Raw genomic sequence first — 15,534 nt, forward strand, 5'->3', positions numbered from 1 at the left:
CCGCCTCATTGATCCCCCTCACCCCCTTATGTCTCCCTTCCTCTCCACCCCCAGCCCATTGCCATGCCTTTACCGTTGTGTCCCACCCTCTCTCCATCTCCACACCCTCCGCCTCCTTTCCCAACGCAACTTCCACCGTCTACCCCTCCCGGATGATGAGCTTCGCCCTGACATCTACCCTTCCTACCAACTGTAACCCCATCTTCCTCCTGCCTCCTCCTCAGGGCTCCCTCCCCCTCCCTTCTCCTGAGCAGCTTCCCCCCCCTCTCTTGTGCTCCCCTTTTGTGCCTCTGCACTCCCTCCTGCCTTGTCTTCCCTCTTCATCTCCTGCCCCACCAGTCTCCTGCCTCTTGGTGTACCTGCTGACACCCCTCCTCTTTTCATCCTGCCCCCTCCCCTGTTGCACCTTGCTCTCCTCTCCTTTTCCATCCTCTCTGGCCTCTCTCTCGGCAGGTCCCATCTGGCAGTTTTATTCTTCATCATGTGTGCTCCAAGTGGGTTTAAAGTGTGTTGTTCTTGAGTGTGTTTAATACTGTGTCTGACTTTTAACCTGTGCGGGTGGCTTCAGTGTCTTCTTCATGTTTTAAAAATCGCCAACTGTGTTTTTTAACTTTATGCCGACTTTTTTAATTGTCCCCCCATGAATGTCTCCATGTCAGCGTATTTTTACCTCCAATATCTCCCCTTACTCTGTCTTATGTCCCCCTTTTTTATCGCCTTATATGTAACATTTTATTCTCGTATTAGTTGTCATGTCACTCGGCTGAAGAGCGGCGGATTGTGCCGCTGACTGCCCTCCCATGCCCATAAAATAAAAAAAAGAAACCTCTCATAAAACAGTATCTGTGTTGTGCCTTTCTGTAACCTCCTCTATGTTTCTCAGTGCGACAACTTTTGGGGAGTGGTAGCGTAGTTCAAGGTAATCCATCCACGAATGTGGGCAGGAGAGTTTTTAATTATGTTGCACAACTCTGAGATAATAAGACATGCAATTCTATATGTTGCAATAAATAGGGAACGATGTGACACTTACCGGTACGACACTAATGTTCCCAACGGGCTGGTGCAGTATGCGATACGTTGCACGATGCCCTATGACAACCAACAAGCCAGTACAAATCACGCATGTGTTTCAGTTTCAATGGCAATAATGAGCTCTTATGGGCAGACGATGTTGTAGCTTACCATTATTTAAAGCTCAAGAAATTGAAGAAGAAGATAAGGAAGTACCTGGTGCATACGCACAATGCTATAAATACCAAACACTGTTTAGCTGCGTTTCTCATGAGCTCTCCCAACATGAATCACAGATTTCATGAATTCTACAAAACGAGTGCAGACAGTTTCAACTTTTTTGAGTACTACTATCAGTTACTCTACCAAAGTAGGAGACAAATTTTTTGCTCACTATTTATCCTCCTAGGAAGCTACTTTTTACAATAAGGTAATTTGGTGAAACTGTGTGGAAAGCGTTACAAATACCGCCATGTAAAGTTTATTTTTTGCAAGGTCACCTAGTATAATGCTTTAATCAGTGTGGTACATACATAAATAACGGTTATAGACTGATAAAACTAGAATAGTATTTCTACAACTGTCCAGTTTCGCAGAGTAGTATATAATTCAGTTTGAGGAGTATTCAGGAGAAACGTAACTGGATTTGAAGTGGGATAAATTACCAGCGATGGTGAAGCTGTGGGTGGTGAACTATGATTTGATCAAATGTAATAAGTTCATTACTGTAAGGAAAATTCCGACATGTTCTCCTTGGCTTCACCCTGTTGCTGATTCAGAAATAACGGGAATTTAGTTTTCAGTTCACTTTTACACCTGTCACAAACTTTCATGTAACCAGGGAACATAGACGAAAAAAAGTCCAGTCATTAGCATCAGGTGATGACTCTCAGTGTCTTTTCATTTCAGTCAGTTTTTTTTTTAATTTCCAGCTTCAGCTTTTGCTGACAGCAAACAAAAAACAGAAACATGAGATAGCTCTGCACTCCGCTTAGGCAAGTGCTCCAGCCAACCCTGCCATGCAGCAGACAACACCCTGCGGAGGAGGGGATAACAAGCCGTTTCTGCTGCTACCTCTTGCGCTTTAATACGAAATTTGTCAATGCTGTGTCGCTGATCTGCGTCTAATGCAAAACACAGCGCTTCATGGCTATCAAATTGGGCCCCTGGGCTGCAAGCGCTGAAGTACTTCGGCATTGGAGAGCTATGAGGTGGGCCGGCCGAAGTGGCCGTGCGGTTAAAGGCGCTGCAGTCTGGAACCGCAAGACCGCTACGGTTGCAGGTTCGAATCCTGCCTCGGGCATGGATGTTTGTGATGTCCTTAGGTTAGTTAGGTTTAACTAGTTCTAAGTTCTAGGGGACTAATAACCTCAGCAGTTGAGTCCCATAGTGCTCAGAGCTATGAGGTGGGGCGAAAATGGACCTCACAGGTATCGTCGCATAGGAACAACGCCTACAGTTGCAACTGCGGGAGCCGTTTTATCAGGAACTTTCGAATGGAACCGAATAGCGAAATAAAGGTCTTGTGGTAGGTAATCAGGTGAAACTTACAAGGAACGGCTTGAGTGCGGGGTCGCAACTTCAATCTATAATAAGGATCGTATAAAAGTGTTGTGTTGACACGAAGGAAGAAAGGAAAATTGGGTTTAACGTCCCGTCGACATCGAGGTTATTAGAGACGGAGCACAAGCTCGGATTGTGTCAAGGATGGGGAAAGAAATCGGCCGTGCCATTTCAATGGAACCATCCCCGAATTTGCCTGTAAATCTTTGAACCTGAATCTGGATTACCAGAGGCGGGTTTAAACCGTTGTCTTCCCGAACGCGAACCCAGTGTGCTAATCACTGCCACACCTCGCTGGGTGTTGTGTTAACAATTACGAGAGGAAAGATGTTAGCTGCTAATGACTTGCCGTGTGCATCGGGAGGGCGACAGAAAGTGAGTGTCCACGAGGTGTAGAGATCAACCTTATATGTATTACACTTCACAAAACGGACATCGTCGACATTCAAAAAATGTTGGAAACAAACCATTAACTTGCACCATTAAAACCGAATGAAAAATGGCGCGCCACCGTGATAGCAAAGGTTCGCACCATCAAGATCGAAGCAGAGCTCCTTAGGAGCTGCAAACCGTGCATGACGTTCAGCTAGATATCCACTCTTAGCGAATGCATATAGAAGCATATTGGTGCAACGGGGTAATGAGAACTGATGGAATGTGGTGGCATGCTACCAAATGTGAAACAATATATCGTGGAGCTTATCGTGAAACTGGCTATCCTTTAAGCGCGATAATATCTTTTATAGGCATGGGAAAACAAATATCCGGAGGCTGAATTTGTCCAGTGTTCCAGGTGGTATAACTTCAATTTCACTCACTTTTTAGCTTTAAAGGAGTGTGATTTTTTTATTCATACGAGGAACCAAGCAGAAGCAAGTTATTTTGACCAGGTATTGGCCAAAAGCAGTGTTCATACTATAGTTGTAGTTCTCTGATGCCCAATTTCCCACTCTTGCTTGCTGTGACGTGAATATCCCCTACTGCCCTTGCAAGATGAGGCATACAAGAAAGAAGCGTAGAGAGCAGAGCACCTCCAACTTCTCGCAGCACAGTAAGTAACTTTCGAGCCAATTTACCATCCAAATTAACAGTCGGCACAATTAAATACGAATGCGTTAAAACATTGATAATAGTTGATCAGGGTACAACTCTCTCTAATTTCCAGTGTTCCTTTCATATACATTCCCTCTTCAAATCCCAATTGTTCGGAGTTGAAAACAAGTTCCTTATGAAAGATGTAAAAGATTTGTTTATTTTATCTACAAATTTTCCGTCCGGTTGCGCAGTATGTTTGATAAAGAATGGACTGAAACCTTCAGACACTGCAACAGTGCTAATTTTTTAAAGTATACCTCAAGTAACGTATTAGAGTTGTTTTTTTTTCAGTATGTTTTTGTGGCAGGCTAATTTATTATTAAGTAGCTTTCTAGATTGTGTGTGAAACAGTTTTGAAGCATCAGAGGTCGATATTAATGTGATTTCACTATCCAACCCCACTTCAAATAAGGCACTTGAATTACTAAAAGCTAAGTAGAAGACATAAAGAAAAACCTATAACTCTTGAAAGGAAAGATTCCGAGGGAGACATGTCTATTGCACAAAATTTGGACTGGTCTGCATACTGAACTCACCATTAAACAAACCAGTTATTCACAGGATGTGATGGAAGCACATAACACTGTGTTTGTTTTAGTAATTCTGGGTGCCATTTGACTTAACAAATGTATTCTCTTCTGTCGTGAATGAAGCTGTGTGATTTCTGTTTGCTTACTTAAATAACTTTAATATGTCAGTAGTAGTTTTATTTGATGAAGAATTTTATCTTTTTCAGAATATTCAACACAACAAATTGACGTAGAAATACTCCTGTAAATTCCCTGGCTGTTCATCTGGATATTACGTCGGTTCAACGGAGAAAGTTAGGAACAAGCATTTCAACAGGTTTCCAAAACTACTTCAAGGATTGCTTCTGAAGCGGAAAAGTGTTTGTAAACTGTGACCTGGTGTGAATTGTGCTACTTAGCCGGCCGCGGTAGTCGTGCGGTTCTGGCGCTGCAGTCCGGAACCGCGGGACTGCTACGGTCGCAGGTTCGAATCCTGCCTCGGGCATGGGTGTGTGTGATGTCCTTATGTTAGTTAGGTTTAAGTAGTTCTAAGTTCTAGGGGACTTATGACCTAAGATGTTGAGTCCCATAGTGCTCAGAGCCATTTTTTTTGTGCTACTTATTTTGTTTGTGAAGATCATTTTTTCGAGGAAGATTTTATGAATAAAACTAGGCATAGGCTAAACAGGGGTGTGTTTCCAAAACATGTGGCAGGTGTTCCTTGTGAAATTGTTAATATCAGTAGTGAATCAGGTGAAACTGTTGCTCATAGTGAAATTTTTATTGTATGCTTAACAAATAAAAAGTAAGTTTTGTTTTCATTTCACTGTTTTTATCCACCTTTCCTATTTTTGGTACTTAATATTGATGTCTTCTTTTTTGTGTTGAAGCGTTTACAGTTGTAAGATGTAGGAACTTTTTTAAGAAATTAATGGTCAGTAGTGCACGTTTCCTGGGCAATTACTCAGAAATTACAGTCCTGAAACATAGTTATAACAAATTTTAGAGTTATTCATTCATTAACACTGTGACAAAGATTTCTTAATTGAACCTCTTTAACTGCCGATTATTCTCTTGATAATAGTTTATTTCTTCCATTGACCCCACAGATTATAAGATGTCAAAGTATGACATTATTCAGGAATATTTGTGGTCCAAGTGATATGTAACAATTTTTATTTATCTTGTAACAGTTATTTAGACTACAAGCTTGTTTCGACTTACTGTCAGTTTCAACTGTTGCGTCTAGTTTTTGTAACGCGCAAAACGTCCTGGAGCTCTTATATGTTGAAATAAATCAATATAAGTGTGTCAGTTTGCAAGTCTATTCTTGATGTTTGCGCCTGACAGTTGCTTCTCAAGAAAAGATCATAGTAGCAGCGACTGTCAGACGCAAACGTCAATAATAGACATGTAAACTGACTCACTTATATTGATTTCTATCAACATATAAGAGCTCCAGGATGTTTTGTGCGTCATAAAAACTAGACGCAGCACTTGAAACTGTCAGTAAGTCGAAACAAGCTTGTAGCTTAAATAGCTGAAGCTAAACAAAATCGTTGCAGCTAAATTGGACTACAAATATTCCTGAATAATAGGTTGTCACTGCTGTATTGCAGTGTGCTATAGCTGTGTTTAAATTATTTTATTATGATGCTAGCCAAAATAATTACGTAGCACGCCTAGTAAACTGAGATAAGAAAATTAAAAGAAAAAAAAAACTGCGTACATAGGCTAGGAGGGATGCAACCCGCAATGTTTATCCTTTTTTAGTTCATCTCCATACCACTAGAGGCGCTGCTATCGGTCAGTGTTGCCCTCTTTTAACACGGGAGTTGCGCTTCTCTTCTCTTGTTGTTCTGTGAGTGTGCACCGGCGGGATGTAGGTACGGTGGGGGCATTAATCGCTGCGCCGGCAGGCGCAGTGCATAGCCACAGCGCGAAATGGGAGGAGCCTCTGGGGGCTGTGGATAGCGGGATGCGGCGCGGTGTAGGCACTATGACGGTCCGCGACGAGACAGAGGAAGGCATGACGTCATTACCGGCGACGGCGTAGGAGCAGCATACCCGGCGTGATTATTAGAGGTTTGTGAGGCGGCGGCAGGCGTCATCCCCACAGTCGCCGATGGGAGCGCCGTATACAGGGGCGGTGACGATGAGGGCTACATTCGGCCTGTATCGATGATGGAGGACAGGGGCGTGGCATGTTTGATTGACCTGGAGACTACACTGGGACCTACCTTCCTATTTCTGAAACTGGCGGAGATACGAGGGTAATCCCAAAAGTAAGGTCTCCTATTTTTTTATACGTACATAGACCTGTTTATTTCTACAGTGGTTTACATCAGTTTACAGCTTGAACATTTAGCTATTTTTCAACATAATCACCATTTCTGTCGACGCATTTTTGTAGACGCTGTGGCAGATTTTGTATGTCCATGTCATACCAGCTTGCCGCCATGCTGTTCAGAAAGTTATGAACCTCTTCTTTCACCTCGTCGTCGGAGCTGAATCGCTTTCCGGCCGAATGTTCTTTTAACCTAGGGAACAGGTGATAGTCACTGGGTGCCAAGTCAGAACTATAGGGTGGGTGGGTGATTATGTTCCACTGGAACTGTTGCAGGAGAGCAACGGTTTGCCGAGCGATGTGTGGGCGAGCGTTGTCATGGAGAATGTGTAGACCAATGCTCAACATTCCTCTTCTCTGGTTCTGAATTGCCCGTTTGAGTTTTTTCAGAGACTCACAGTACCTGTCAGCGTTAATTGCGGTCCCAGTGGGCATAAAGTCGACCAACAATACCCCTTTCCGATCCCAAAAAACGGTTGTCATGACTTTACCGGCAGACTGTGTTTGTTTGAATTTCGGCGGCTTTGGCGAAGAAAGAGCCGCCACTGGCGTGATTGTTGGGTGGTCTCAGGTGTAAAGTGATATACCCAGGTTTCGTCACCCGTGACAATTGAGTCCAGAAATTGTCCTGTTCAGATGCAAGGCGGTGAAGAAATGCGCGGGAAGCATCAACTCGTTGCCGTATGTGGTCCTCAGTCAGCATCCGTGTCACCCATCTTGCGCACACCTTCCGCTAGTTCAATGTTTCCGTTAAAATTCTGTAAGCGGTGCTTCGGGAAACCTCAGGAACCAACGTGCAGAGATCATTCAGGGTGATTCGCCGACCTTCACGCATGCTTTGCTCAACCTTCAATACTGTCTCCTCAGAAATTGACGGTCTCCCGCTCCTTTCTTCGTCGTGTATTTCGGTCCGACCACTTGCAAACTCTTTACACCATTTACGAACATTTTTGACATCTATGCACGACTCATCATACACTCCCGTCAATTGGCGATGGATTTCAATCGGCGCAGTACCCTTTGCGTTCAAAAACCGAATAACTGCGCGCAAATCGCACTTGGCGCTAACATCCAACGGGAGCTCCATTCTCAACGGCTGCCAAGCTAAGACTGACCGCCTCAGCGCGGCGTGCGCACGTTAACACACAGTGCGTGAAGCACTCTTCATAACAGTGTGACCAACTGCCATACAAACAGAGTTCTGTACCTATAAAAAAAATAGGATACCTTACTTTTGGGATTACCCTCGTAACTAACTGTAAGTCACATAGGGTGACGTCGATATCTTTTAGCTGAAGGTCACTCATATTTAGCTGTACTTTGAAGTGAATCTCTGTTGGCTGCGGAGGTGTCCATGCAGGGCATGGCACCAGGGAATTGGCTTAAGTCCTTGCAGGCTTGAGTCTGTTTAAGGACACTGTAGTGGCCTTTCCCAAGAGGATAATATCAAACGTGTTGGTGTCCACTTGCCTGCACAGTATGGGCCACTGTAGGGGGCGGGGGGGGGGGGGGGGGGGAAGGGGGGTGCAAAGCCGTCTTCAGGACATCTGTGTGCAGGTGTTTAAGACCTTATGAACAAATAATGTAGGCTTTGTGTGACAGGTAGACACTGGCACGTGGATGTTGCATGCATGCTCACACACGCGCTGCTCTAGTTCTGGCAGGTCGTGGTCTGGTGTAGCTACATTGAGCGTGACAAATTCTGCAGGGAAGCAGAGTGACTCACCATATCAACTCGTTGCCGTATGTGGTCCTCAGTCAGCATCCGTGTCACCCATCTTGCGCACACCTTCCGGTAGTTCAATGTTTCCGTTAAAATTCTGTAAGCGGTGCTTCGGGAAACCTCAGGAACCAACGTGCAGAGATCATTCAGGGTGATTCGCCGACCTTCACGCATGCTTTGCTCAACCTTCAATACTGTCTTTTTTATGAGCAGTCCTAATCCCAAAGAGAATCCAGGGCAGGGCATCAGTCCACGACTGAGAATGGCAGATTAATACTGCCTCGAACATGCAGTGCCATCGTTCCACTAGGCTGTTCGACTGGAGGTGGAAACGATTGCCAGTGATGGATAAGATGTATTTTGAACCCTACGACCCAGGGAGTGGCCCGACTGAATCAATATGAACATGTTGCAAACGCCCCTTTGGGATAGGGAATTTCCCAAACGGAGGCTGAGCGTGGCATCCTATGTTTGCCTATTGACAAGCGACACAGGCCCTGGTCCATCACCGAGCGAGGTGGCGCAGTGGTAAGACACTGGACTCGCATTCGGGAGGACGACGGTTCCATCCCGCGTCCGGCCATCCTGATTTAGGTTTTCCGTGATTTCCCTAAATCACTCCAGGCAAATGCCGGAATGGTTCCTCTGAAAGGGCACGGCCGACTTCCTTCCCCATCCTTCCCTAATCCGATGAGACCGATGACCACGCTGTCTGGTCTCCTTCCCCAAAACCAACCAACCAACCAACCCTGATCCATCAGTGCAGTCACGCTTTACACTGGAGCGACCAAGCATTCTGTGACTAATTTGAGTGTGGGACATATGCCGGGATGTGCAAGATTGTGCAACACGTCAAACACATTTTTATGATAGTATTGTGGGATGACTGGTCATATCCTCTGACTCGACACATCATACCAAACAGTTTGGGGCTCCTGGCAGTGTGTGCTATTGTAGATGTAGCCCAGTGTCTTGTCCAGAGCGCAGTTGTTGTAGGTCGGGTTCTGTGGCCTATGCGTCAGCGAGTAGATCAAAGTCCAGCCGAGTAAGTCCGCAGCTCGTGGTCGTGCGGTAGCGTTCTCGCTTCCCGCGCCCGGGTTCGATTCCCGGCGGGGTCAGGGATTTTCTCTGCCTCGTGATGACTGGGTGTTGTGTGCTGTCCTTAGGTTAGTTAGGTTTAAGTGGTTCCAGGTTCTAGGGGACTGATGACCATAGATGTTAAGTCCCATAGTGCTCAGAGCCATTTTGAACCAGTCGAGTAAATGTGGGCACCAAGCTAGACAGGTAGACAGTGATTATATTTTCCGCACCTCGGATGTGTCTGAGGATCGGTAGTAAATTGCGAGACCAGGTCGAGGTGCAAACGCGCCTTGGCATTGTGTTGACACAACGGTTTTTGATCGTGTACGCAAGAGGCTTGTGGTCGGTGTAAATGGATAGAGGACATCCTTCAGTGTCATCCTGAAAATAGCGGACCGCCTCATAGATGGCCAACAGCTCTCTATCAGGAGTCGATCACTTCTCAGAGTGCCGGTCGACTTTCGAGAGAAAAAATGCAGCGATTGTGTTACGCTGGCGATCTCTTGTCGCAGTACCGCGCCAATAGCACCGTCGCTGGTGTCTGCGGTGATCATGAGGTGTGCTCCCAGTGACAGAATGGCGAGGATGACAGTCTGTGCGAGGTCGAATTTAATTTTGTCGAAGGCCGTTTGCATTTCATGTATCCACGTCATGTATCGTTTGCCAATGGTGTTCTTGCCGCGTAGCGGCCGTCAGATGTAAGAGTATTTCAGCAGCATGTGGGGGAAGACTCCTGCAAAAATTGATGATTCTGAGGAAATGTCGAAATTCTTCATAGTACGAGAGGTTTGGGGGGGGGGGAGGGAAGAGGTGGATTTGTTCCCTTTCTCTGGAGTGGGGCGTATCCAACGAAGGTGAACACGTTTCCCGTAATTGGCATTTATCGTTATTAATTACGATGCCGTGAGCTGCTAACTTGTCCAAGATGGTGCATAAATGAATCTCGTGTTCATGGGGAGAAAATTATCAAGAAAATCATCAAGTCATCTCGTTACGTACATCAGAAGGACATGTTAAATAGGAGGCCGTTAATAAAACTCTGACAGGTCCGGACGGCGTTTTTTAACCCATCAGCATAAATAAAAAACAGACTGGCATGATTACTGAAGTTTTTGGTAGATTCTCGTCAGCCATAAGTATCTGTAAATTGGCCCATTTACAGTCAACAACACTGAATGTAGTGGCACCAGCAAGTTCATGTGCGAAGTCTTGTAAGTTCAGTACAGGGTAGCGTTGAAGTACCGATAATCGCCACACAATCGCCACGTATCATCATTTTTGAGGACGAGCTTGATAGGAGAAGCTCAGGTACTGTCAAATATCCGTACAATACCAACACGCAAGAGTACGTCCACGGCGGCTTTTGAGTTTGCGAGGAGGTAGGCTACCTCGGGGCAGCGATGTCTTTCGGGCCACACGTATATGTGCTACCGCGCTGTGTACGTGTACTTCGCGCGTAAAGACAGTTCAAATCAACATGTGAAGACCGCAATTCCCGCGAAAAAACAGTTGATGTCCGGCATGCGAGTTGAGATCATGTGGAATTCACTTTGAAAGCAGATCTCCAGAGTTAGCTACCGGTATCTTGTCGATTGTGTACGACACAGCTGCGAAACTTGAAGTCAATGACATAATCAATACGTTTGCTTCATTCAAAGCAAATGAAATACAAAATCAAATTATAATAAAAACACAACCCCCCAAAGGCGACATTTTATCAACTCTTAATGCCAGCCTTCTTTCTTTCATTTTTCATGGGCATAATTCATTTAAGAGAATGTTTTGAATAATGCTATATTTTTTAAACCTATATACAAACTTACAAAATTTGTCACATCTGCATAGAAAAAAAGTGCAGAAAGGTGGATTTACCGTAACGACCTGGGAGGAGAAAACTTTGGCTGCTCTGTACGGTTCTACCAACGTACAATTATTGACTATAGCAAAGTAGTGTGACGTATTTCAATATTTTCTTTTTTTGGTACTCACCGTTACATTATACTTCAAAGCCTACTCCACATGAACAACATTACTCGTAGCATTAAAATAATAATCAAAAGGCCTTGTATTAATTTAAAAATAATCATAGTGATCACCGACATTACTGACTGCCCACAATAATACATTTTCTTCGACAGTGAGTTTCACATGGTTTACAGGAATGTATATAATTAAAATATCTGAAAATAGACTCTTACAAATTAATTAATTTTTAATCTCATACTAATCATGCAAGTTGCCAACAGCTAATTTTAACCCGATTTCGGTGTGGTGCAGTTGGCAATGGACTGACACTGCGGGAGACGCCGCTTGGTTTGTGTGGGAAGGTAAGTCGTGACGTTTATAATCGTCTTTTATTATGCATGCTTAAACAGACTGGAAATTAGTAGATAACATCCAAACTACAGCTGGCTGCTTTGAAGAAAATGCCCTACACGAAGAGTGTGGTTTCATGCCATGATAAAGGCACCTCACAAGCAGTCGTCAGGAACAGGATTGAATTCTTACTTCGGTTTTACGAATTTAGTGTTTCTGCCTTTCCCAGTGTTAGGTACTGTCAATACTCGGATGGATTTAATTTTCAAGTCAACTGTGGATTCCCTATCTCACCCATGTTCAGTCCACGCTCTGGCTCTGCCTGTAATCGACAGAACTTTTATTAAACTTAGATATTCCTTTCTTCGTTTTTAACAGTAAACACATACCGCTCGGAAGCTTATTTAGTATAAGGTATTGTGCCACAGTAGTAATTACCGCTTGTAACGTTACCTACGTCCATGTCGGTTGGCCTTTAATTAGGGTTATTATTATTAGTTTTATTGTAATTTACTGTTGCTGTGAAACCATAATACAGAATGCTGTTCAAACAAAATTACCTTTCTTTGTAACACCTGCTGCATTATTTAGTCTTTCAACAAGAGAAAATGCACAATAAAGGCCTTAACGAATTGAAAATAGATAATTTCTGGGCACATAACAGTTGGACAGACCACTGAAATACCAAAGATGAAATAAAGCCTGCAGAGTATATGACGTTCTCCCAGAACTATTTATATTGGGAGAGCAAGCCATGGCATGAAAGGTACATACATGCTTTAATAAAGCAAAAGTCTTGTTTGTAAGAAACACATTTTAAATATTTTTGTGACTTTGCATTGAAAAGTTGTAATATTTACTTGAAAGTAAGTCAGCAGTAGAATTAAGGATGGAGCAGTTGGTGTTTTTTTTCCCAGTCATACAATCATATAACCTTTCATCTCTTTCTTGAGCTATTAGCGCAATCAGCCTCAATTGCATGTGTTGACCAAGTTATCTAATAACCTTATCGTTCAGAACACCACCAGACACTCTGCAGTCTTATAACACATCCCTTTCCGCAGTATGTAAGATTTATTGTGCCCTTAAATGACTAAATTTTATGCTGAAATTTTCCAGTGAATACCACGGAAATACGGAAGCGTCCGATCCCGCCCGTCTGCTTTGACCCATGACGTCACAAATATGGCGGAAACAAAAACACACACACTTTCCACAAGAAGCCTAATGACACTAACGGGACAAGCGCGGGAAATGGGGTGTTTTGGGTGGGGGGGGCGGGGGGGGCAATCTAAATATAAACAAATTTAGACGCCTTGCGTAGCTACAACGTGAAAGTGAAGACAGCCATGCATGAATACCCACCCACCTCCCGAGGAGTCGTAACCCCTGCAACCCATAGAAGATAAAGATGCTTCAGTAGCTGATTAGTGTTTGTCTTTAAAAAAAAAAAAAAAATCTCACGGGATAGAACGAACAGATCAGAAAGATAAATATAATAAACTAAAACAGAAATTGGAGGAAACAGATAATTAAAATAAGTAATAAGTGTTCTTAAATTTAAAAAAAAAACTCACGAGATAGAACGAACAAATCAGAAAAGTAAATAAAATAAGATAAAACAGAACTGGAGACAGCCACACTCAAACTCCGCGCCGTCATGACGTCACACACCTTACGTCACGGGTCATAGCTGACGCGTGGCATCGGACGCTTCTGTCGACCCAATACCACAAGGCTATGTTTGACATCCTGTTGTAAGGCCAGTAATGTATGAGTGTAACATTGTCTGTACACTCGGTCGTAATTTAGTTATTACTAGTCTGAGCTGCTTCTCATGGTATTTGCACTGTTCTAACAAATACTTGAAATATTAAAAAAGTGTGTGAGAGAATGGTTGGCCAATATCTCTATAATTAACATTTCAATACAATTTAAAATATGTGTTAATATAAACTATATGTTTGTAACAGTAATCTGATAGAACTACTGCTCAAAATTTCTGATCATGGCATTAGACTTTGTGATTATAAAAGTGTTAGCTTAGAAAACAGTAGCAGTTGGAGATTTATGTTGTTAACTTAATTTCCTGCCCTCCTGCATCTGTGAGCATCCATAAGCTACCCTTTTACTTATTGTTAATATTGTTTTCACTCTATCTATTCTGTGTTATCCTGCACATACTAGTGTTAAATTAGACTATACCCGAATAGGCCATGAATTCCCAATGGTACCGACTGGCCACTGTGTCATCCTCAGCCCACTGGCGTCACTGGATGTGTGTGTGGAGGGGCTTGTGGTCAGCACACCGCTCTTCCGGCCATATGTCAGATTATGAGACCAGAGCCACTACCTCTTGCATATTGCTATTGTCACCTCTTTATATAACTTCTCCGTCCCCCTCCTCCCCATCTTCATCACAACTGCCTCCAACACCACCACCACCACCACCACCACCATCACCATCACCACCATTTTCTCTTGCCTACTTTCCTGCTGTGATAGGCAAAGAAAATACTACTGTATGTGGTGTGTAGAGGGAATACTCTTGTGATGTTGTGTCAAATGGTGACAGTATTGCTGACGTGAACTTCTCCCGAAACCAAAAAGTTTTTATGGATGTAAAGTCCGTGCTTTCATTATTCTGCATAATCAATATGACAGAGTGCTATATTCATGAGTAGCTGGGTACTAGTGCCATGCCAGAAAAACAGGAGAGAAATGATGACAATGCAAGACAGGAAGACCACCTGTGGATGGGACTCAAACCCACGCCAGAATCTAGCAACAGGGCTGACCAAACAGCAGACCTGACACAACACAACCAAGTCAATACAAATGTATGCAACAACAAAGTGCAGTGAAGTTTCAACACAATGCTGTCAACATGTCAAATGCTGTCAACATGTCAAGTACGAGCCACAATCCAAATCAAGAACAAATAGAAAATTTAATACCTAAGCAAAGTCATTGACGAGTAGTCAGTAGTACGGTGGAGATAGTAACAGATGTTATCAGACTAATTTGATGACTGACTGAGCGGTTGAAGTGTAGCAGTATTTATGCCAGCTGCAGGGGACGCTATTGGCCGGAATGTTTGGGTAGCAACACTGTGGCAGGGCTGTGGTGACACTGCCCTGTGTTATCTGTTGAGGTCCATTTGATCCAGCGGGCAGTCAACTTTCACACAGCCCAATACCAGATTAACCACTGCAGTTGCATGTCCACGTATGAGGCACATTCCTGCCCTGTCTATTTTCCATTAAGAGCCAGTTACATGGTAATAGTAAGATAAAGCTCACTTTAGAATGCAAGGGGTTAAGATTAATTGAAGAGATGATTCCTGACAGTAGAAAGAAAATAAATTGAATTCAGATCAACGTACATCCAAAAATGGGTTAGTGAGCCTGCAGGGGGCAACTTGTACTGGTACATCGCATTACACACTATGTAGCATTAATTTTTTCCATGTTACAAAAGCTGTTCAAAGTCCCTGCATGGGATGCAATGGAAGCATTCACACATCACATCAAGGATTGCCTCACTCTTTTGAATATTCCAGGCTGTAGGTGAATAGTGTCACAGGCTTCTTGGACATGCTGTTCAAGTGTCTGCTCACAAACAACTGCTTCAGAACATAATTACACTTTACAGATAACCTCACAAGAAAAACATCACACGGTTGGTCTCAATATTATGTAGAACCGGCTGTTCTAGAGGTTGTGTACAAACATAGAGCAGCCTCACAGGTTGTTCATTCTTTGGAAGGGCCATGCTCACACAGCCAAAAAATAATGCAAAGGTTTTATGAGTTGGGTGGTGCTTTCTGTCTGGGTAAGTGGCCAACAAAATCCATGTGGTCTTTTCCCATTTCCACATTCCTAACC

General features: G+C 43.6%; 1 protein-coding gene across 1 annotated transcript in view; it reads left to right on the plus strand.

The window, feature by feature from the left end:
* The first annotated feature begins 11,590 nt into the window (after positions 1-11,590).
* The window catches only part of LOC126203601 (cellular tumor antigen p53-like), a 95,531-nt gene continuing 91,587 nt past the window's right edge, over positions 11,591-15,534 (plus strand). Inside the window, exon 1 of the mRNA XM_049937967.1 lies at positions 11,591-11,658. The gene's annotated coding sequence lies outside the window, so the exon portion shown is untranslated. The remainder of the gene's footprint in view (positions 11,659-15,534) is intronic.

This window comes from Schistocerca nitens, chromosome 9 (genome assembly GCF_023898315.1).
Source record: "Schistocerca nitens isolate TAMUIC-IGC-003100 chromosome 9, iqSchNite1.1, whole genome shotgun sequence".
Lineage (NCBI taxonomy): Eukaryota > Metazoa > Arthropoda > Insecta > Orthoptera > Acrididae > Schistocerca > Schistocerca nitens.